Genomic DNA, 23031 nt, shown 5'->3' with positions numbered 1-23031 from the left:
ATGAATTAATATGTATTAAGCACTCAGGAAAGGCCTGGCACTCTTCTACTTTGTGAACAGTACACAAAGTATGTCTTGACTTCTTGCCATCTACCTTTGGTCTTAGAAATAGGCACATCTGCTTTGTTTCCTAACCTTGGCTTTGTGACTTGTTCTTTGTTCATTCACACAGCACACTGCAAATACATATAAGCCACGTGCTCTGTGGTTGGGGTTTACTGTGTCTGATGGCAACACAGGAGGCACATGGTTAAGAAGGACTGATGTACTTCCAGTGCCACTCTGTATCATGGCTATTGCCTTGTTGGGAAAAGCCCATCTCTGTGTTTCCTTGGGGTTTCTCAGAGACTGCCTGGTTCCCACACTGCAATGTCTGATACTTTTCAAGTGGACCATTTGATGGGTATAATTGCCATCATTTTCACTTGGCTGTTTTCATCAATAGACAGAAGCCACCTGGAGATCAGGCTGTGACCCATTTTTGTACTTAGCAGCATGTATCAGATTCATGTTGGTCATTCTAAAGAGCCACGGGTAGTCAGAACACAGAGTTGACTGGAAATGCTCTACAAGATGGTGGTAGGTGGGCTAAGGCTATATCTCGGTGTTAGAATGTGTGCCGAGCATGCACAAAGCCCTGGGCCTGATCCCCCCGCACTGCATTAAAAAGGGAGACTGGGGGTGTAGTTCAGAACATGTACAAGGCCCGGGGTTCAGTTTCCAGCACTGCAGAATAAAAAAGGAAAGATGGCAATGGAAGATATTGGATAGAAAGGAGCATGGGTGGCCTAGTTCCTGATATTTTCCAGTCCCAGCTACATTTTCAATTTGGGGATCATAACATTCTTCTCTAAAAAATCTATCACTTAAGAAAATTTAAAATAGATTTATGCTACTTGTCAACAAAAAAACCTCGACTAAGATAGAACTCTAATTTGTAAGAAAAGTCATAAATATGCATAGATTCTGATAATTACAGAGTTACCCATTTCTTGTGACTACCATGGGCTACGGTAGGCCCTGGGAGTGCCAGCACCCAACACACTGTTCTGTCTCCATGTTCTTGCTCATGCCACATCCTGCCATCTTTCTCCACATGGGCAATTTCTTACTGTTTCTTTAAGACTTAGTTTTGGCATCTTCTCTTCTAGGAAGTTTTCCTGGAATCCCCTGGACTTCATCTGCGCCTGTGTCCCAATAACACTCTATGCATATCTGGATGTTAACAAACCATGACTGAAAATTTCTCTGAATGTAGCAATTGCCAGGGGAAGGAAAAGTTCCAGCACTGCTGCCTATTTCCATCGGAACTGTCTCCCCTGTGGCTGGCACTTTGTCTCATTCAGTGTGTGTTGAGCCTTCCTGAAGCACCTGAGCATACATGTTCAGTACATTTTTAATTCTTCTGCCCCTACCCACTTTAAATGTGAAGTGTTTGCAAGCAGCCCTTGATTTTTCTTGTTTTAAGTTCTTATCCAAGAATTCTGAAGGAAGCTTATTGCTCAAAGGGAGACAGAGGGAAAAAAAACCCTCAAAATTAAAAAAAAAAAATACATAGGAGATAATATCTGTGAAGAATTGAGGATGGCCCGGCATGATGGTGCATGCCTATAAACCCAGCAGCTCAGGAGGCTGGGGCAGGAGGATTGCGAGTTCAAAGGTGGTCAGCAAAAGCGAGGTGTTAAGCAGCTCAGTGAGACCCTGTCTCTAAATAAAATATAAAATAGGGCTGGGGATGTGGCTTAGTGGTCAAGTGACCCTGAGTTCAATCCCTGGTACCCACTCCCCTCAAAAAGTTGAGGAACAGAAACAAGGCTGACTTGAGCCTCATGGAAGATGGGAAGATGAATAACACAGATCTTCCTCTGTTATACCTGAGTGATTTCCATTTACTTATATATCATTATTCTCATTATTGTTATTTCATTACCTTTCTTCCCAATCTCCTTAATATTTTTGAAACTTAAATGCAAAAAAACTGTGAATTTTAAACATTAAAATATGGAAGTATGAATTATTGATATTTTAATATCAGTAATTACATTGGCTGATTCATAAAGGATGCAGTTTTAAAGACAGACTAGCATTTTTAACCAGAAAAACTATACCTATGTTAGTGCGTACAATTCAGTTCATTGGAAAGTATGCATCCAATTTGCACTCCCTGACTTTGGTGTGCCTAACTTTGCAAAAGCGATGTGAATTTCTGCAACGACAAAAATGGCTTTCTGCTTAGTGACAATGATTTATTAGTGTATTGTGATTGGTATTCTGCTCCACCCCGTCTCCAAGAGGGTACTGGTTAGCTGAAAGTAATCCCCACCCAACAAAGAAAGGCTCTTTTCTTTATGAGAAATAAAGGGATGTTGGATCAAGAAGGGATCACAATGATATGAAGAGGATATAGGCTGATAGGAAGAATGAAGGGTCACCATGAAAGAGGAAAAAAAAAGCGGAGGAGGGGAGCAGAATGGGCTTCGCTTCGATTTTGTTCTAAAAGACCCCAGGAAAAAGGAAACTCAGTTTAAAAACAGATTCGGAGACTTTGCTTCACATGCACTTTTCTTGAAACCTTGAAGCAGGATATCCTTCTGTTTTGAACCTTGGTATGGACTTCTTGTTTTGATTTAAATTATGTTTTTCAATCATGGAGCAGGACAAACAAGCTGAGCCTCTTGACACATCGGAATGACCCTGAAGACTTCAGTCAAGTCTGTGTTTTAAAATGTAGATGGCCATGGGCCAGTGGTGACTCTTTCTGGAAAGACCACTTTCTGTGCCCAATTTCCCCACTTGATAACCCAGGGAAGAATTCTTTCAAAAATAACCAGATGAACACTGTTGTTCAACAGCAATGAAATTTTAAACCAGCTCTCAGGAACTTGTTAAGAGTGCTAGGGAAAGAAATGGTGATCAGGAAGGGTCAAAGGAGGGAACTAGAGGCAGAGCCGTGCTGGGAAACATCTAGGACACACACCACTTTTTGGCACCAGACTAGATCTATCCTCATTCCCACCCAACTTTAGTCTGGGTCCAAAAAGTTCAGCTCTGCGTGTCATTTCTCACTTAAACTATATCTAAAGATGACCATGCCAGCAAAATGAAAGTCCAATTTTGTCACAGCAATGGGCAATCACCCCCAAAACCAGATCAGAGGGACCCTCCATATCATAAATTCCAAAACATAAAGGCATCTTTTTACTTTGAAATTCTGTAACAGATTGAGCTAATGGGAGCTGGACAGGAGGGACATGTGTGTTGAAATGGGCCTCTCCCCTTCTTGCAGAGCCAAGTTTGTGGCTGATGGGGTGGTGGTGGAGAAAAGAAACACCTACCTGAAGTAGGCCAGACAGAGGGAACAATATTTTCCAAATGGCCACCCTAAATCACCCAGGGAAGATGTCCTAACAGGCCAGGTTCCCCAGATAATGGAGTTCCCTCCTGCTTTGGCTCATTGGGCACAGTCTTGGAATCCAGGCATAGAGGAGAAGAACCTAGCTGCCCTCAGACCCCTGAGGAGTGGAGGACTTTGGAGGATAAAATCCTGTATAGGCTCATTGATTCTGAATCCCATCCTGGGTTTGGTGGGTCCAGTCCCCACCCATGAGCCCTGGTCTTCAGCTTATGCTCCACTCTTCCCAGCAGATGCATGGCTCCCTTCATGCTTGAAACCTGTGGGGATGAACCCTGCACCTTCAGTTAGTTTCTAGGTCAGGGGATCTGGGCAGAAAAATAAACCCGGGACCCTGGGCAAGGTTACTTAACATTTGGGGTAACATTGATATGCCTAGAGCAAGAATAGATGCAGATAAGTTTGCCCTGGCACATCAATGTTAGGACCAAGCCTGACTGTTAGAATCAAGAGCTGAGCACTTATTAAGTACCAGGCACATCACTATCCTGAATCCTAAAACAAGCCTATGAAGTGTGATCCAGCAATTGTAGTCCTTGGTATTTATCCAAATGAGTTGAAATCTTATCTGCATTAAATAAACAAACAAAACAAAACACTCATAGATGTTTGGAGCAGCTCTATTCATAAATTGCTAAAATGTAGAAGCAAGATATCCTTCAAAATATGGATGGAAAAATAAACTGTGACACATCCCGACTGTGGACTATTATTCAGCACTAATAAAAAATAAGCTATTGAGTCATGAAAATAAACAAAGGAAATATAAATGCATAATACAAAGTAAAAGAAGCCAATCTAAAAAGGCTACATAGTGTATGAATCCAAATATGTGACATTCTGGAAAAGGCAAAACTATGGAGACAGTAAAAATAAAATCAGTGGTTACCAGGAGCTGGCGGGGAGAGAAATGAGGGAATAAGTAGGTCCCAGAGGATTTTTAGGACATTAAAACAATGCTCTATGATACAATATAGTGGATACATGTCATACAATTGTCCATACCCATAGAACCTACCACATCAAAAATGAACCCTAATGTAAACTATGGTCTCTGGATGAATGACATGTCAGTGTAGGCTCACTGTTTATAAGGAACACACCACTCTAGTGCAGGATGTTGACAAGGGGGAGGCTGTGTATAGGAAAGGGTGGGAGATATTCTAAAACATAGTCTGTTTCTTTAAAAAAATCCTATGAGGTATCAGGTACTATTATCACCTTAAATGTTAAGTAACTTTGCCCAAGGTCCCACAGCTAGAATGTGATGTTACTGAAGCCAGAGATGAGATTAAGGAGTATCCCCACCCCCACGCCACCTGCCCTTGTGAACTGGTTCCAAAGCCTCCACCTGACCAGCACATTCTACAGCTTCTCTCTTGGTTCTGATTACAGTCTGCCTTTCCATGTGACTGGACACTATATTCCCTCTCCTTCAGAGCTTCCTAATGTGCATGTCACCTGAGCAGACTGTGACTATGTAAGTCTTGGTGGGGCCCAAGAGCCTGCAATTCAACAGGTAATTGGGATGCTGCAGGTCCACAGGCCACCCTCGGAGTGGCCATAGTTGATTCCACTCATGCCAATTTGCTGGCTAAATTCGGAGTACACCCTGCATCTTATCATGTTTATACCCTGCTGGTGCTCCCCTCTCCACCCAGAATGTCTCTCTGCCACATCTCTGCCTGTCAAAACCATAATCACACTGAGACAGCCAAATTAAGGTCTACTTCATTACAAACCATCACCTGAACTCTACCCACCCCTACTGTCAGTCAAAATTGATTCCTCCGCCAACCTGCTTCCTTCTCATTTAGCACCAATTATGCAGTGTTCGTTACTTCCTGCTCACATTAGTTACTTCCTGTTCATCATACATGCATCGCTTCAGCTGCACCTTGAGGCGAGGGACTTTATATCTGCCTTCCCTACAGGTTCCTCAACACTGAGTAGCCTGGCTTTGACTTTAATTCACTCCTGTGCTCACCCCCTTTTCTTTTATGAAAAATAAAAGAGAAAAGCCAATTCAATAAATATCAGGTCTTAGTGAACAAAGCACTTTCTAGATGGCATTTCAGTTGAACCTCAGAACAATTCAAAAGGGTGGGTGTCACGGTCCCCAATCTATAGAAGAGGGGTCTAGTATCAGGGAGTGTAAGTAAAGGGCAGGGAAAGATCTGAGCCTATCTCCATTACTACACCATATTCTTTTCTATATACTAGGCATCAATGTATTCATTCTTATATCTTGGTAAACTATAAAGTAAAATAATACATTTAATATACATCTAGAATGCTGTGGTATGTCTATGAAACTCAAAACAATCAGACTTAAAACTAGTCAATGATTTTTAGATTAAATGCAATCACAGAAAAAAGGAATTATTATTAATGACTGACTTAACCAATTAAGCACTGGAATACTTTAGTAAAGTTACTTAACTTCTCACACGGGCCTGATATGATCTGAATGTTTGTATTCCTCCCCACATTTATGTGTTAAAACCTTATCTCAAATGGGATGATACTAAAAAGTGGTCCTTTTGAGGTGACAAGATCATGAAGGCAGAGCCCTCATGAATAAAAAGAGATACTGGAAGGGGCAAGGTAGCAGTGAGAAGGTACCGTCTAGGAACCAGAAATCAATCTGCAGGTGCCTCTATCTGGGACTTCCAGCTTCCAGAACTGTGAGATATAAATTTCTGTTGTTTATAAGCCACTCCATCTATGGTATTTTGTTATAGCAATCTGAACAGACTAAGACAGTTCCTTACCTACTTCTCAAGTTAAAGTAAGGAGCAAATTACCAATATGTGTAAATGCTATGAAAAAATGTAACAAACTTTCCAAGTGCAAAAAAGAATTATTAATGTTATCTTTATGCATAATACAGAGCTAAAGAGAAAAGGCAATTTATGTGAAATATACTCAAAATAGGAAACTGGGGGAAGGCCAAATAACAAGTGTTTCATCTCCTGTTATTATTTTTAGATTTATGGTCTTTGGTTGAGCTTCTCCGGGTTTCTAATGAGACATGAACAATATATAAGAAGGTCAGAGAGTAGAATGCTTCTAGAACTACCTTTCATTTTTCAGAATAAGAAAAGATGGTTTATTTGATGTAGGCATGTTGATTGGCAGTGCAGGCTTGCAAATTCCTTCAGTATTAAGTCATGTCTTCAAAACTGGGTGGGGCGCTGAGTTATTAAATTTTTTCTTTTCCTCTGGAGGCCAGGGCTTGGAAAGCTGAAGGCTACATGTGAAATGAGTTGGGTGGTCTCAGGAAAATTCTGTGTAAACAGCATTGCTCATCTTAAAGTAGCACCAAACACTGCACATCTGTCTGTCCATATTATCCAAGCAAAATCTGGACTCCATTAATGTGCCTGAAGAATAAATTATTCTCTAATAAATGTTTTTGTAATCGCAGTGAAAAGGAAGCTTCAGGACACCAAAGGAAATGAGACTGTTGTATCAATGTGTTGGCGGAAGCCTGGAAGAGGAGTGGGAGAAGGAAGGAGACCACAGCTGTGTCTGACTTAGAAGGGCTGGACCTTCTATAAAACGGGAAAGGCGGTTCCTGGTAAGTGGCTCCTGTATGGTGCTTAGTGTAGCATGCCAGCGAGAAATGCAAAGTGCCCTTGAGAGGCAGACTCTGCTCTTGGCTTTGTGTAATAATCTAAGAACAGCACCTCAAATAGACATTCAGTGGAGTCTACTGACCAGATACCCTCTGTGTTGTGAAGGTCAAGAACGACCACAGGCTATGGCTTAATAAGGGCACCTGGGCTGTATTGTTTGTGCATCCAGGTATTGTTAGTACATAAAATGCCTACTGCCTTCTGCCCCTATCAAATATGTGTTGTCATTGGCTGATGAGCACAAGGTCCTTCGTTTTATATAGAGGGAAGGAGAAGTTTAATTGAGTCAGGAGTGGCTGGGAAGAGAGAACAGGAGGATAAAGGGACCTATAGACTCCTTTTGTGCTGTCTCCTTTTACAATAAACTGATTGAGCTACTTTCATCAGAGACTGGAAGATTTTGAGAGAGATTGCCAGGTGCGGTGGCACATACCTGTGATCCACCTTGATCCACCTGTAATCCCAGGGACTCAGGGGGCTGAGGTAGAAGGATCCCAAGTTTGAGGTCTTCTTCAGTAACTTAGTGAGACCCTAAGCAACTTAGTGAGATCCTGTCTCAAAATTAAAAAAAAAAAAAAAAGGTTGGGGGGGTGCTGGGGATGTAGTTCTGTGATTAAGTGCCCCTGGATTCACTCCATGGTACCAAAAAAAAAAAAAAATTGAGAGATTAAAACCAGAAATAAGGTATGTTCAGTATGTTCAGGACAATTTGGGGCCCCTTGCTTTTGTGGGAAACCCAGCTCTGCCCTCGTGTCAGAGGACTGGCAGCTTTGCAAGAATTCTTGTCACAGACGTGGTCACAACAATAGGCACTGTCAAGCAAAGATTTCACAAATGACCCAGATGAGACTCCTCAGGCAGAAACATAGAAAGCGGGAGCTGCAGTGGGGACTGGTAGAGAAGGTGGCAGGTATTTGGTGGTAACTGCAGCTCACACATGTGAGGACCCATTTGAGGACCCTGAGAATCACTGTTTGATTGGGAAGGTGGGAAAAGTTCAACCAAAATCAGTGTAGTTTGGGCATGCCCATAAATGGATCCAATTTTGTATTTACTGACTGATAACAAAGGCCAAAGGTTAATGCTACATGAAAGATGACATTGAATTTTAGAATTTCAGGTGTTCACTCTTATATGATCTTCCTTTGATTATGTAAAATTCATTTCCTCTAAAATTCAATGATATCCTTAACATAATGGGATTTGTGAAACTACTTCCTGATTGGAAGCTTGTCTTTAAATTAAATCATCAATTAATTTACTTTGCAATGCTGGGTGATGAACCCAAGGCCTCATGTATGTTAGGCAGGTGCTCTACCTCTGAGCTATATCTTCAGCTCATATTTTCTCATTTCAAAACATTTGAAGAAAAAAAACTTTACTATTGTTGTAGTTTGAGCATTTCATTATACTTTGGATAAGTCCCTGTGACTTCTGCTACTTGCCAAGATAGATTAACAAAAAACAGATTTACCCTCTTTCCTCCCAAAACAAGAAAAATAGAAATCTATGAGACAGGCAACAATTGACAGCAATTTTTGAGAGACAGAAATGAGTGGCCTCTTGATTACTCCAGCTTATTGTCTTCATAGAGCTTTCAGGCCACAACATAGGGAAGGAGAACCCAGGCAGTTCCCACAGACTGTCGTTGTGGAGGAGACAGAGCTGAGAATCCAGGAGAATCAAGATGGCTGGAATTTGGAGGACGCAGTACCAGAGAGGAGAGAGCTGACCAGAAAGAGAATTCAGCAAAGTGCTCAGCAGACTGGCTGATGCATATGAGGAAATGAAGCCTAGGAAAGAACACCCCAGCCCCCAAAGGATTGGAAGAAACAGGACTTGATACAAACAGGCTCCAGAATAATGCTTCTTCCCATGAGTACAGTACTCTGGAAGGTCTTGCCCCAGTAAGGAAGAAGAATAAGCCCTAGAGAGAGGATATGCTAAGGACCCACCTAACAAATCAAAGAAGCAAAATCTAAAAGCATCAAATTACTTCCAAGTAACTTAACTGCTACCTAAACAAGGTTCAAAAATATTTATAGGAATAAGACAATATGTATCTGTCAAAATGCATATGAATATATGCTCATCCTCACTGATTATTAAAGAACTGCAAATCAAAAACCACAAGATAGCTGGGCACGGTGGCCCACACCTTTAATTCCAGTAGCTCGGGAGGCTGAGTAAGGAGGATGGCAAGCTCAAAGCCAGTCTCTGTAAATTAGTGAGGCCCTAAGCAACTCAGTGGGACCCTGTCTTTAAATAAAAATACAAAAAAGGACTGGGGATGTGGTTCAGTGCTCCTGAGTTCAATCCCTGGTACAAAAAAAACAGACAAAAACCCCACAAGATATCACCTCATGCCCATTAAGATGGCTACTTTTTTAAAAAGTGGAAAAAAAAAAAAACCCAGAAAAATAACAAGTGTTGATAATGGATGCAGAGAAATAGAATGCCTGTGCACTATTGGAGGTCATGCAAAATGCTGCAGCCTTTGTGGCAAACAGAAGGGAGGTTCCTCGACAATAAAAATACTCTATCATATTATCCAGAAATCCTATTTCTGGGTATCTTTCCAAAAGATCTGAAAGCAGGATGTCAAAGAGGTATCTGCCCACCCACCCATTATTCATAATAGCCAAAGAGGGAACTCAAATATCTATCAATGGATGAACAGATAAACAAAATGGGACAAACGTCTATAATGGAATATTAGGAATATTATTCAACCTTAACAAAGAAGGAAATCCTGTCACACGTCACAAGGATGAACTCTGAGGACATTATGCTTAGTGAAATAAGCCAATCACAAAAAGATACTTACATACATTATCTGAGGTGGGTAAACTTAGAGAAACAAAAAGAAGATTGTAGTTTCTTGGAACTCTGAAGAGAGGGAAATGGAGAATTGCTATTCAGTGGATAGAGTTCCAGTATTGCAAGGTGAAAAAATTCTAGAGATCTGTTGCACAACCACATGAATACCCTCAACATGATTAAATTATGTAATGAAAAACAATTACAATGTTAAATTTTATGTTGCCTGGGTTTCTTTTTAGCACAATTAAACATGATTTTAAAAATTCACTCCACATCAAAATACAATTCACAATGTTTGATGTCCAGTGAACGATTAGCAGGCACACAGAGGTAAGAAAATGAGGAGAGGAATCAATCCATCCCGTCGTAACTGACCCAGAACTGACCCAGTTGTTGGAATTAGAAGACAAGGACACTAAAACAGTTATTAGAATTGCATTCTGAGTGTTCAAACAACCACATTGAGAACTGCCATGTGACAGGAATGTGACAGGAATGGTGGGCAGGCCCGCGGCTGACAGTCAAAAATAAACAGGGACCTCAGTCACGTGACCTCAGGAAAATGAATTCAGCCAACAACCGGAAGGACCTTTGTAGCAGATATGTTCCCTAATTGAATTTGTTTGGATGCAGCCAGCTGACAACCTTGAGTTCAGCCTTGGGAGACCCTGAGCAGAGGCCCCGGCTCCACTATGCCAGATTTCTGTCTCATGAAAACTGTGACATAATAAAAGTTTTTTGTCTTAATACATTCAGTTTGTGGAGATTGGTCATGCAGGAAAAGCAAAGGAATACAACTGGAGAGGATTCATTGCAGACTAGACACTGCAGAAGAAATGATTCGTGAGCCAGAGAAGAGAAATAGAACCAGCAAAATGGAACACACAGAGAAAAAGAATGTTAAAAAATAAAAAAAGATCTTCAGTGAGCTGTGGGATAACTTCAAGATGTGGCCCGATGTATAATGAGAATTCCTGGGAAAGGGAAGGGGTGAAGAAAACTATCAGAAGAAAAAATGGCTATAAAATTTCCAAATTTGATGACAAGTATAAATCTACAGATCCAAGAAGCTCAATGGAGCCCAAGGACAAGTCACGTGAAGAAAACTATGTCAATCCATAAAATCCACGACAGTAGACTTTTGGCTAAAAATAATACAAGTGATAAGGTAGTGAAGCAACACATTTAAAGTACTGAAAAGAAGATCGCCAACCCAGAAGTATTTACATAGCAAAGATACTGTTCGCAACTGAAGGTGAAATAAAGAACATTTCAGACAAAAGCTGAAGTAATTCATCACCAATAAATAGGCACTACAAAAAATGTTATAGGAAAAAAATCTCAGGCAGAAGGAAAACCATAGCAGAAGGAAATTATGGATATGCTTAAAGGAATGAAGAGCTTCAGAAATGATAATTACACATAAATGATTCTTCTCATAAATCTCTTTTTTAAAACAAATTTTTAATTTGAAAACAGTTTTAAACTTAGAGAAAAGAATCAATGTTAGTACAAAGGGTTGCTGTAAACCCCTCCCCAGTTTTCTCTACTTAAAACAGTCTTACATGACTGTGGTACATTTTGCCACAATTAAGGGACTAACATTGATACACTATTACTTCCATTTCTCTTTCAGTCAGATGTCTGTTAAAAAGACAGATAGTTATAGGATCAGAATTTGGGTGGATTAACTGTGTACATATTGGAGAAAGAAAACTCACTTAAAATTCAAACAATTCAGAAGGAAACTATCCAAACTTAACAAAAAAGAAAAAAAAAGTTTTATGGGCCCATGTCTTAGTAAATAGTAATATATATTAATAAAGTCTTTGAAAACACTGATTCTTTTCATTTTCTTTCTTTCTTTTTTTTTTAAGTTTTTTTAAAGATGGACACAATATATTTACTTTATTTATTTTTATGTGGTGCGGAGGATCTAACCCAGGGCCTCACATGTGTGAGGCAAGTGCTCTACCACTGAGCTATAACCCCAATCTTATAACTAGAAGAATATAAGTTTCATTAATTATAATAATGCTACTACGAATAATAACTAACCTAACCTTCATGGTGATGGATTTTATTTAATTGATTAAATAAATGATAGAACCGGAATGTGAACCTAGGCCTCCCACATAGCAAAGTCCTCATGATTGACCATTATGTTCAACTTTAGGCAAGTGATTCAATCAATTCTAATCAACTTGGCAACGGTCCGTGGTCAAAAACTGACCCCCACAGGCTCCTAACTTATCATGTCTATTGGAAATACCATAGGGCAAGACAGAGGAAAAACAAAGCTGCCTGCCTCCTGATAACATTTCTGTGGCCCTCAGAGGAAGGATTAAAATAGGGCAGCTCTGCTAGTCTTTGGCTGTTGGAAGCTTACGCTGTGAGTCATGCTCTTGCAACTCTGCCTCCGAGGACACTGACTACTTAAACTTTACCCAGAGACTCCCCATAGGAGGCAAGGTGGGTTTGCTCTGTCACGGTCATATGCAGTGTGTGTGTTTTCTACTTCATGCTGTTCAGGGTTCTATGAAAGCACCTTGGGATCAATCCAGGCTTGTGGATGAGGCCAAGTGGCCAACACTGGGTTCCTACTTGGCTGTATCCAGAGATGCCTCATTTTGAGGTTTTATGAAAAATGTCACTTAAAAGGTTTCAGTGCTGAAAGAAGTTTAAAAACCATCAGCCTCGTAGGAGACACCGTGTAGTGTGAAGACTGTGGCTTTGGAGCTTGACAACTTGGGTTCAACCAGGTTGTGCTACTTATATACTGCATGCCTTGGGCACATTAACTCTTCTGAGCCTCAAATATAGCCTGGCCCTGGATGGGCATCAGAAAATGGTAGTGATGAGCTGGAGGAGGATCAGGTTAAAATTCAGAAAGAGAAGGCGAAATGCTTGTGGTTCGTGAGCTGAATAGGACTTGGGGTCTGGCTTCCTCTGGGTTTGAAATAAACAGAGAGGGGCTTACTTGTTATACAAGGTAAGTCTTCTAAAATCGTAAAACCTCATGTGCCCTAGCAAAAAGTCTGTTCCTCTCTCATATAAGTGTGAAAACTAAGGTCTAGGGAAGTTATGCCTTGTATCAAATTTAAACTGGAAACCTGTATCCTATGAGCCACGATACTTCTATATCTCTGTAGGGTTTTTTTTTCTTTCTTCTGGGAATTTTTAAACTTTCTTATGCAAATAAATAAAGTAGTTTCCTATGTTTGAGTCAGAGTATGTGGGAGGTAGTGCACAGGAGGCCTGGTGTAAGCTTAGGGAAATAGTCCAGTTCTGGAATAAAAGTGAAAGGAAACCTAAAATCCTGGGAGGAGGGGAGAGAGAGAGGGCGGAAGGTGGGGTAGGGGAGGGAGCTGATTAAAAGATGAAAATCAATATTATAATGCAATTTTAGAACTCATCACAATAATAATTTAGTATGAACCTGTTATATAAAAAAAGTTCTCACATAGTTTTCAGGCCACTTCAAGTTATGCAACACATATTTAATCTAAAAATAAAAATAGTTCTTCCCCTTTCTTTCTTTCCCTGCAATGACACAGTGAAAATTCTCCAGCCTCCGCTGACCCTGACCCTTGTTACATTGTCACATTATGCTCATATCACATAAATACACGCAAGTCCTGGAAAACAGGAGTCTGGAATTCAATAGCAGGTGCTCTGAAGTCTTTAATTACGAAAAGTGGCCTGCCTTTGCTCAAAGCCTCCTCCTGAGAATCCTAGAGTTCATAAAGACCATCTTCTGACGTTGTCATGCTAGTTTTAGTCCCTTCCCAGTGGGGGGGGGGGAGAAAAAGCAAATGTGCCTATTTGAAACCACCACAGAGGAAAGACAGGGTCATTCACACCTTCATGAGACGCACTAGGTAGTCCAGCACCGAAGACCCATCAGAAAGGGAAAGAGTGTCAAAATGTGTCCTGTGGAATCCAAGTCATTGCAAACACACAACAAAAGGACAAACTACTGTAGGCATTAAGATAAATAAATAAAAGTGAGAACACTGCAAGTTAAAAGAAAGTCTCCTCCTTGGAGAAGGTTAAAGGGCTTTTCAATCCCCCACCAGCCAAGCAAAATAAAGCAAAAATACTCCTGTTACCTGCTCTTATTTCTTAGGATGTTTTCTTGATAGCATTTTACCCCCCCTCCCATCAGAATGAAGAAGGCTGTTAGTACTTTGGATCAAAATTAGGCAATGTGATGTTTTGAGAAAACTCCTTGATGGCAGGAAACCCTGTTAGCATTTTGATAGAGTGAGTCAGTCAGCAATCGAGGCATTCAGTGAAATGATAACATGACACTCTAGAACTTGATGGAAATCCAGGGCTTCTCTGTAAGAATGACCTGTTTTTCCCAAGAAGTGCAAACTAAAAAATAACAAAAAACCCCAATGAGTTGGCACTTTCTGCCTGTAAAATTGAGAAACAAATTAAAGAAATAGAGTGATAATATCTGGAGGTGGTGACAACATGAAAAACAAACACTTTTCCAAACTGACTGTTGGAAATACACATTAAATACGAATGCTTTGCAGGGAAATCTGGTGATAATGTATCAAAAACTTTCATTACATTTTTGGCTTTAGGAGCAAGTTTAATAAATGTGCCCAACATTATGAATAAGGATTTTTATCACAGCATTACTTAAGATGCAAGAAGATTTTAAGCAGTCTAAATATATGGGAGTAAATACTGAAAAAAATCTGTAAATATATGCAAATAAGGGAATGCTTACTAGTCATTGAAAATGATATTGTAAAGTACTCTTTTTGATATGTGTCTAACTCAGGATTTTCTCGGGTACATGTGATAGGATTCTCATTTAAACTACTTTAAATGGAAAGATGATTGATTAAAAGGAAGAGTTGAACAACCAAGCTTAGGAAGGCAGGATGCCAGATAGTTTGAGCGACAGGGACACTCTAGAAACAGGGATGCAGACAACTCTTCTTTTTTCTCTGCTTCTACTCCATTTCCAAACTCACATTCTAACCAGGAGGAAAGGCTTTCTCATTCTAAACTTCAGTGTGAAAAATTCTAAGACTTGATTGGTCTGACTTGTATCATATGCCTACACCTTGGACCAATCATTGGTAACTGTGAGCTATAATGATTAGCCAATCTTGTATTGGATATGGTTGCAGACTGAATATTTTTTCTCCTAAAATTCATATGCTGAAATCCTAATCCCCAATGTGACACAATAAGGAGATAGGGTTGCTAGAAGGTAATGAAGGCATCTACAATTCATAAAAAGCTCTCACGAGAATCCAACCATGCCCGGTACCTCGCCTCAAGAACAGTGAGAAATAAATTTCTGTTGTTCATAAACCACCCAGTCTATGGTATTTTGTTATGGCAGTCTTAACAAATATTAGGCTGCTAAACAGAGTACTTAGAACAAAGGACCAACTACCCTTTTATCAACTGCTGTGTTCTAGCGGGTCACATGGTCAGGTCCATTATGGAAATTGCTGGGACCCAGGAAGTCAATCTGTGTCTGCCACAACTTTAGTTGACAATAGCATTTGTCAACTTTCCACAATAGTTTGACTCAGTCTTCTTGTGAGGTTAAAGAACAACTCCGTTTTCCTTTAGAGCAAGCAAAGGAATTCCTTTATGACCATGTGGTTAGGAAGTGATCTATGATAAAATGGGTTGGGATTATACTTTTGGAGCTGTACATGACCGTTAGCAGCCATGCTGTTTGTGTGGGGCCAGGCAGAATGAGCTGTTACTCCTGACAAAAGATAATATCCTCCACAAAACCTAGGTGGTAAGAACTGGCTAGAGGAAACACTTATCTATCAGATTAAAATCTAACAGAGCATTTTGAATATATACTGAATTCAAACTAACCAGAAAGTGGACTATATTGTGCTATCATTAGAGACACCCTATTTGAACCATGTATTTTAGAAAGAGAAAATACAACATAACTCTCTAAAATCCACATTTTCAAGACAATAGAGACAGATGACTATGACAAATGATGGTCATTTTAAACATATTACCACAATAATACAATGCCCTAATTCAGTTACAGAATAGCTGACAATGTTGCAGGAAGTCTTTTGAATTGCACAATAATGCTCTTTTTTTGTAGATTTTCTTTATTATCGACATGGGCATCTGTAGACTCTACTGGTATTGGGGATTTAGGAAGTTGGTAGAAAGTGGATTTAAATGAACTCAGATTTCATTTAGGAAGAAAGTAATAGATATGTAGGGACTGCTAGTTAGAACCCGGTTAAAAATCAATTAGAAACACTTTAAGTCACTCTATCCTGCTGATCCATAGGTAGACTTCCACAGCTCACCTAATTTACTAATGCAACCTAACTCTCCTTTATGAAACCCCCCTCCTTTATTGGATACCATTTCCCATATTGTTCAGTGAAGAGAAGTATTTATCTCTCCAGAAATTTTCTTCCAAATACAAATTCTGGTGAACACCTAAATGAACACAGGGCAGATGGTGAGAAACAGAACATTGCACTAGTGTGGGTACTCAGGGCCACTCTCCTGGGGATGTGTGGTTTACAGAGCTGAGAGGAAATAAAAAGGCCACACAAAGCCTGTGGCTCTGTGGCTGCTGATTATATAACCTAGGCAACTTGGAATTCTTGCATCTGAATTTTTCACATCAACTTTTGCAGCCCCAAAAGTTGCCCTTGAACTCATGCAATTTAATGGAAAGGGAACACCTCAGACCCTTCTAGAATCTTGAGTGGAGACAGAAATAGAAGGAATTTGCCAACTAATTTTGTGAGAATAACTTGATAAAAAACAAAATCAAGAGCTGGGGAGATAGCTCAGTGGTAAAGCATCTTCCTAGCTTTCATGAGGCCCTAAGTTCAATCCCCATCACCACATAAAAAATAAACAACAATAAGAAAGATGATATTTAAAACAAAACAAAACCAAAAAACTCTGGCATGAGTAGTTCTTTATTCTTTTATATGTTCTCATCAAATTCATTCATTGAATAAAAAAATCATACAAACCAAGTCACTTATCAATATAGTAATATTTGGAAGCCAGTTCATGTGAATTTTAGTTCCTACATTTTATACATTGTTATTTTTAGAATTAAAAAATAACAAATATCTAGATTAAGAGCTGTTTACAATGACTCAGGATGAATATTTCATATAAATATAAAGTCTTGGCATAAAGACTCCATTTAAAGGCTGGGGCTATGGCTCGGTGGCCGAGGGCTTGCCTCATACATATGAGGCACTGGGTTTGATCCTCAGCACCACATAAAAATAAAAATAAACAAAATAAAGATATTGTGTCCATGTATAACTAAAAAAAATATTTTAAAAAGAGACTGCATTTTCCAGAAAGGAAATTATTTCATAGCAACTTGTCACTAACAGGTGTTTGAAATTAGAGTTTTCAGTTTTTTATATGAAGGTTGTAACGCACACTAACCAAGTTCAAAGGAATGATAACTCAGAAATCAAAGTCAACTATTAGAAATATGCCTAATTTTCTAAAATTCTTCAGAATTCTATGCCTCAGATAGCATCACAATTTAACAGAACATTATATCTTGGTTTCTTTATGAATCTATGTATCACAGGCCACAGTTAAAATTTGTCTATTGGGCTGGGGCTGTAGCTCAGTGGCATAGTTCTTGCCTAGCATCCATGAGGCACTGAGTTCGATCCTCAGCACCACATAAAAATAAACAAATAAAATAAAGGTGTTCTGTTAATCTACAACTACAAAAAAATTAAAAATAAAATGCTTCTATTGCTCAAGTGCCATGCCAGGCTCTTGCTTCTTGTTTCTTGAATGGCCATGCAGGGTAAGATCAAATCAGTCAGAAAGAGGGAACCTGCAACCATGTAAGAAAGAAACTTAATGGGTGTTTCTTGGTTGGCATAATGTCAGCAATTAGAAGAGTAAAAGAAATTGAGTAGGCATGGAAACACATGTTGTCATCATGGAATGAAAATAGAAGTTATAGATGGAAAGTTGCTTTTAAGAAGAAATGACTACTAAGGCCTCACTTCACTAAAACGAATATATATTTTTAAAGCCCAAACAGCACAACTTCATTTTTAATTTTTCACATGTTGTACTGGTCAGGCATCGAATTAATGTTAATGTTTCATCACTCTGCATTTGCAGTGAATTTCTCAACCCGGACACATATGAGTATCCAACTCCCCAACAGATGGACTAAAGACAGGGTGACTTGTTACAGATACCCACCCACAAGGGCCAAAGCCCCAGAATTTCATTACAATCTCACTACAACTGCCCTCAACATCTGTCTATGAATTGGGTTGTTAGGAGGTGGCTGGGAGCAGTGAAGAGGGCTGTGTTCAGTTAGATCCCCTCCCTGCACAGCTGGCATTACTATTAGCAATGAAAACTGCTGCAGTGAAGGGGTGAAAGAACAAGGCTTGGTGGCTTAGAGCAATAGATGGATTACTCATCAAAGCTGCCAGTTTAGCTGGATGGGAGAAGGATAGAGATTGCCCAGGAATTTTTTTTTTTCCTTAATCTTTAAATTGCTCTTTTGGAAAGCAACAATTCACATTCTAGTTAGGCATTAATGCCTGCCTGGCTTGATTGGCCAACTAATAGAGCTGTGGACCGATGCCAACAGCTCACTATTGTGGCGCCCCAGTTTATTTTTATCTGCTCCATGGCCACAGACTGCACCCTTAACTCCAGTAGGTCATCCTGTTAAAAAAAAAAAGAATGTCTGTTGCAACCTTAGATCAGGAATGAATTCTAGCAATTGTCCAGTTCTGTCCTTTTATAGATAAGAGGCCCGATGAACTTCTGTCCAAGTCTAGAATCTACACCTTATCAATTCCAATCCAGTGCACATTGTCTATTTTAGGAAAGGAGATTTTTCCTAGGTGTTCCAGAGGAAGTTGACTTTTACATTTTCCTTCACGCTTAGACCAAAGAGAAAGACATTGATGCACAGAAATCTTTCTTCTCTCACCACAAGTGACAAGGGACAAAGAATCAATTCTTATGAGCAAAAGCAAACAATGTATACTAACAAGAGTAGCTGAGTTCTTTCTCCCTCACTCTCTTGGTACTGACATAATTGTTGGCTATGATATTCATTCATTTACTCTTTCAATAAATATCTGTTGATTTTAAGAAGGCTATAAAAGGTGGAGTAGATTATTTGGCACAAATTTTCTCCTATAAACAGAATAACAGATATAGAGATTGTTGTGGGAAAAGAGAATTGGATCATTCTCCCATACTTAGTAACTAATTAAGCATGTTTTATAAGTTGAAGACTAATAAAGCAAATAGTTGGTAGCATACCATTTGTTAAATTTTCCTAGGTGCTCCAGAGGAAGTGGGTTCACTTGGTAAAAAATTTATTGAGCTGTACATTTCTTTGATTTGGTTACTTTTTGATATGCGTGTCACATGTCAATACAAAGGTTATGTAAACAATAGGAAGTAAGTAACAGGCACAATCTTAGTTCTTGACGAGTTTTAATTTTAATGCAATCATCCTATAATGTTTACTAAAAAAGGAACTCCTGAAAGAACATAAAGCCTAGAAAATTCACAGGATTGGTTTTGGCAGAAGCAAGAATAGGAACTGATTTTCCTGGTTTAATATTCTTTTCATTCTGTACTTCCTCATGTCAGCAGTGTGATGCTCTGCATGGGGCCACCTCTGACGAAGGTTGCTGAGAAAAATGTACCATTTATTTTTCACTGACCTTGTACTAGTCTTTCTATATTGTAAACTGTAACTTTTAATCTTTGGATTAAATAAACTGTAAAGTTCTGAGATTTAACAGAGATGCCTCAATTTGATAAAGCTTATCTGATAGGAATAAAGGAGGTTGCCTCCATATCCTGAGTGGGCTTCAAATTTACACCATCAAGATTCTCTTTGGTTAGAAATCTGCAGCTCTAAGAGTTTCCTTAGCGTTTTCGAAGTTAACAAAAGCTAGTCTGGGGAAGTACCCACTTTTGTTGTTGTTTGCTGTGTTAGGGATGGAACCCAGGGCCTCCTACATGCTGAGCAAATGTTTTACCACTAAGTAATACCCCAGCCCTGGGAAGAATCCACTTCTGGGAATAGGTCACGCTACCATAGACCTTCATTGAGATGTCTCTCCCCATAGATGTTTATATAACCAACTATGATTTTCCACCAAAAGGTTGGGGATGCAGTTCAGTGGTAGAGTACTTGCCTAGCATTCTTGAGGCCCTGGGTTCCATCCCAGCACCACACACACACACACACACACACACACACAAACACACACGCAAAGAGCATGTGATACCAAAGGGCTCCTACAAGGCTTTGAGCCTTTCTTCTAGGAACATTCCAGAATACATCTGAAATTCTAGGGACCTCTAGCCATCCCAGAAGTACCCAGAAAAGACTAAACCATGATTCACAGAGACCACCCCTTACTTGGTTCTTTACCTACACAACTGATTCTTTCTGATGTGGGTTCCTCATCTTCAACCTGCCACCATGGACATTACCCCAAGTCCTATCCTCCACCTCAACCCAGTTTCCCATTGTTTAGTCCATCTCCTGCATATTACCGGTTTCTATCTATATGCTTGTGACTCCTTGTTTTATTTTCATCTATTGCCAAGACAGGTCCACCATTAAGAAGGTTTGGCTTCTTAATGGCCCACTGGGAATCTCCATATGCGTAAGGGTGACTGCTTTCTTGCTGGAGGTTTTTCTCTCCTGTATTCCTTATCTCAGCAATGGCTCATCAGCTGTCAGATGACTTAGCCAGAAACCCTGAGTCATAAAATTCCCTTTTATCTACCATATCAAATCAGTCATCTATTAACTTAGCCATATAAAGGTGTTAGTAATTATTGATAACCTATTTCGTAATAGTCTGAGAAAAATTAGAAAGTCCACATAAATCACTTAAATGGTGCCCAAATAATAAATAGTTAACAAATTAGTCCTAATTAGTCCTACTAAGTGATTTGATCAAATGGATGGATAGATAATAGATAGAAACACACACATAGATAGATGGATAGATACATAGATACACAGAAACAATGACAGAACTTGCGTCTGGCACTTTAGGTTAATTATTTATTCATTCAAAAATATGTATAGTGTACTCCTATGGCTAGACACTCTTAGGTTCTGGGGATACTTTAGTGAACAAAGTGATATAGTATTTTCAAGTACCTTATATTTGAGATAAGAAGACAAGCAATATGTATATGAATAAACAACATATTTTCAGTAATAAATTATATTAAGAAAATAACAGAGGATAAGAGGGACAAAGGATAGAGGATACTATTTTAGATACTCTCTAATATGGTGACATTTAACAAGAGATCTGAAGGATGTAAGAATGCCTGGATCTCATTTCATCCTGTTATAACTTTTTTAAAGTAAGTGTTATTATACCCATTTTATAGGCAAGAAACTTATGGTCCATAAAGATTGTTATTTGTCCAACTGGCCTCAAAATATTTCCAAAGTCTCAAGCTAAGCCTGTTGTTTCTGTCTACTGTCCTTCCATCTTTGCCTTAGTTCAGACCCTCTTTACATCTTGCCTGGACCTTTCCAATAGACTCGTCACTGGCCCTTCCCTCCCTGAACGCTTCTGCCTCCAAAGGCCCACATACCCTCAGAATGACCTTCTACAACACAAACAGGCTGTATCAATTACTTGCTGAAAATCATTCCATGTTCTCCCATGCTCTGGACCCAGAGGGTCAAGGTCAACTCCTCAGAGGCACACCAGGCTCATCTTTGTAGATTGGCTTTCTGGTATATCCCATGCATAGAGCACTCCATCCGTTCCAGATTTAGGCTTCTTCATGTCCCTATGATGCTGTGTGTGGCTGTGGATGTTGCTTTCTCAGCTCTAATTTCTCATCTCCTCTTGGTGGCATGAAGACCCCTACCAACTGACTTCTTCAATGATGTTCATAACTCAGCTGGGAGAGCCTTCCGGACCCCATCTGCTCCCATGCTTTGCTTATAGATTTCATTAATAGTTCTGATTACATTGTTACTAACAGGTATTCTCTGAAGTCAAGTGAGGCCAGGTCCACCCGTCTTACAAAGATCCTGACATGATGAATATTAAGAAATCTTAAGAATTACAGAAACTTTGAATTTTTACATAACACACACTCTCAAACACAGATGGAGTATGCTGGCACCCGGAACAAATGACTTGAGGGAATAAATGAATGTCTTACCACATAGAACATAGAGAATACCTCTCTTGATATATGGACAGAATATAGAACCCACAGAAGGAACACAAAAGGCTTTAATTATTTGCTGTATATCCATAGCATACTAAGAGGTCAGCTAATTGGAACTTAATAAATGTCTTTATTTATCAAAGAAATTAAAAGGAGATTGTTATAAGCACTCATTTCACAGAGCAACTCTGGCCACAAAGGCCATGTGCAAGAGGTTTTCCTCAAGTGAGAGCTGGTTTGAGACCTTATAAGCTGCTCACTCCCATCTGGGTATTGCAGGCTCTGATTCCAAAAGGCAGGATAGAATCTGCCACAGAAGCCAAGGAAGGGACAAGATGTCAGAAGGTCTTGGCCCTCTTCTCAGTTTTGTCGCTAGTTCATTTCTCCATGTATGTCCAGAATAGAGGCTCTGTCCACTTAGGATATAGGTTATATCCATTTAGGATTTAAAGCAGCTTATGTTTTACTTCTCTGAATATAAAAGTCACATGAACACACTACAGAAAAATGGGGCAATGTAGATTAGTATAAAAATGGAAAACTACTTAAGAAATGGGGACTGAGAGATCATGAGCTTGAATGAGTTAGCATTTCTGCAGGATAAGAGTCTCCATCTTAAGTCACTTTAAGGGCGATTCCTCAAAGGAAATAATTTCTGTTAAAATAGCAGCATGACCATTTTGAAGTTATGACCCTTCACTTGAGTTCAGAATATCCCAGGTAGTTTCACCAATACTACTGAAGAAGTCATATTCTTTCAAATGCAATATGTAATAATAATAAAAAAAATATTTGGAGTGGTTGTTTTCTTTCTTTTTCTATCCTTTTTTAATTTAAAAACCACAACCAAAGTCATTTCAAAGTGAAGTATTCTAACCAGCATAAATAGAGAACACAGAATAAAAGACTATTTCA

General features: G+C 39.4%; 2 protein-coding genes across 2 annotated transcripts in view; one reads left to right on the top strand and one right to left on the bottom strand.

Moving 5' to 3' along the window:
* Window positions 1–23031, bottom strand: part of Prtfdc1 (phosphoribosyl transferase domain containing 1) — an 87540-nt gene that overhangs the window by 23583 nt on the left and 40926 nt on the right. The window lies entirely within an intron of this gene.
* Window positions 12277–23031, top strand: part of Thnsl1 (threonine synthase like 1) — a 115808-nt gene continuing 105053 nt past the window's right edge. Inside the window, exon 1 of the mRNA XM_027953113.2 lies at window positions 12277–12348. The gene's annotated coding sequence lies outside the window, so the exon portion shown is untranslated. The remainder of the gene's footprint in view (window positions 12349–23031) is intronic.

The sequence above is a fragment of the Marmota flaviventris genome, chromosome 12 (genome assembly GCF_047511675.1).
Source record: "Marmota flaviventris isolate mMarFla1 chromosome 12, mMarFla1.hap1, whole genome shotgun sequence".
In the NCBI taxonomy this organism is placed as follows: domain Eukaryota; kingdom Metazoa; phylum Chordata; class Mammalia; order Rodentia; family Sciuridae; genus Marmota; species Marmota flaviventris.
Note: the sequence above shows the minus strand (reverse complement) of the source record. Positions and strands in the feature narration are given on the sequence as shown.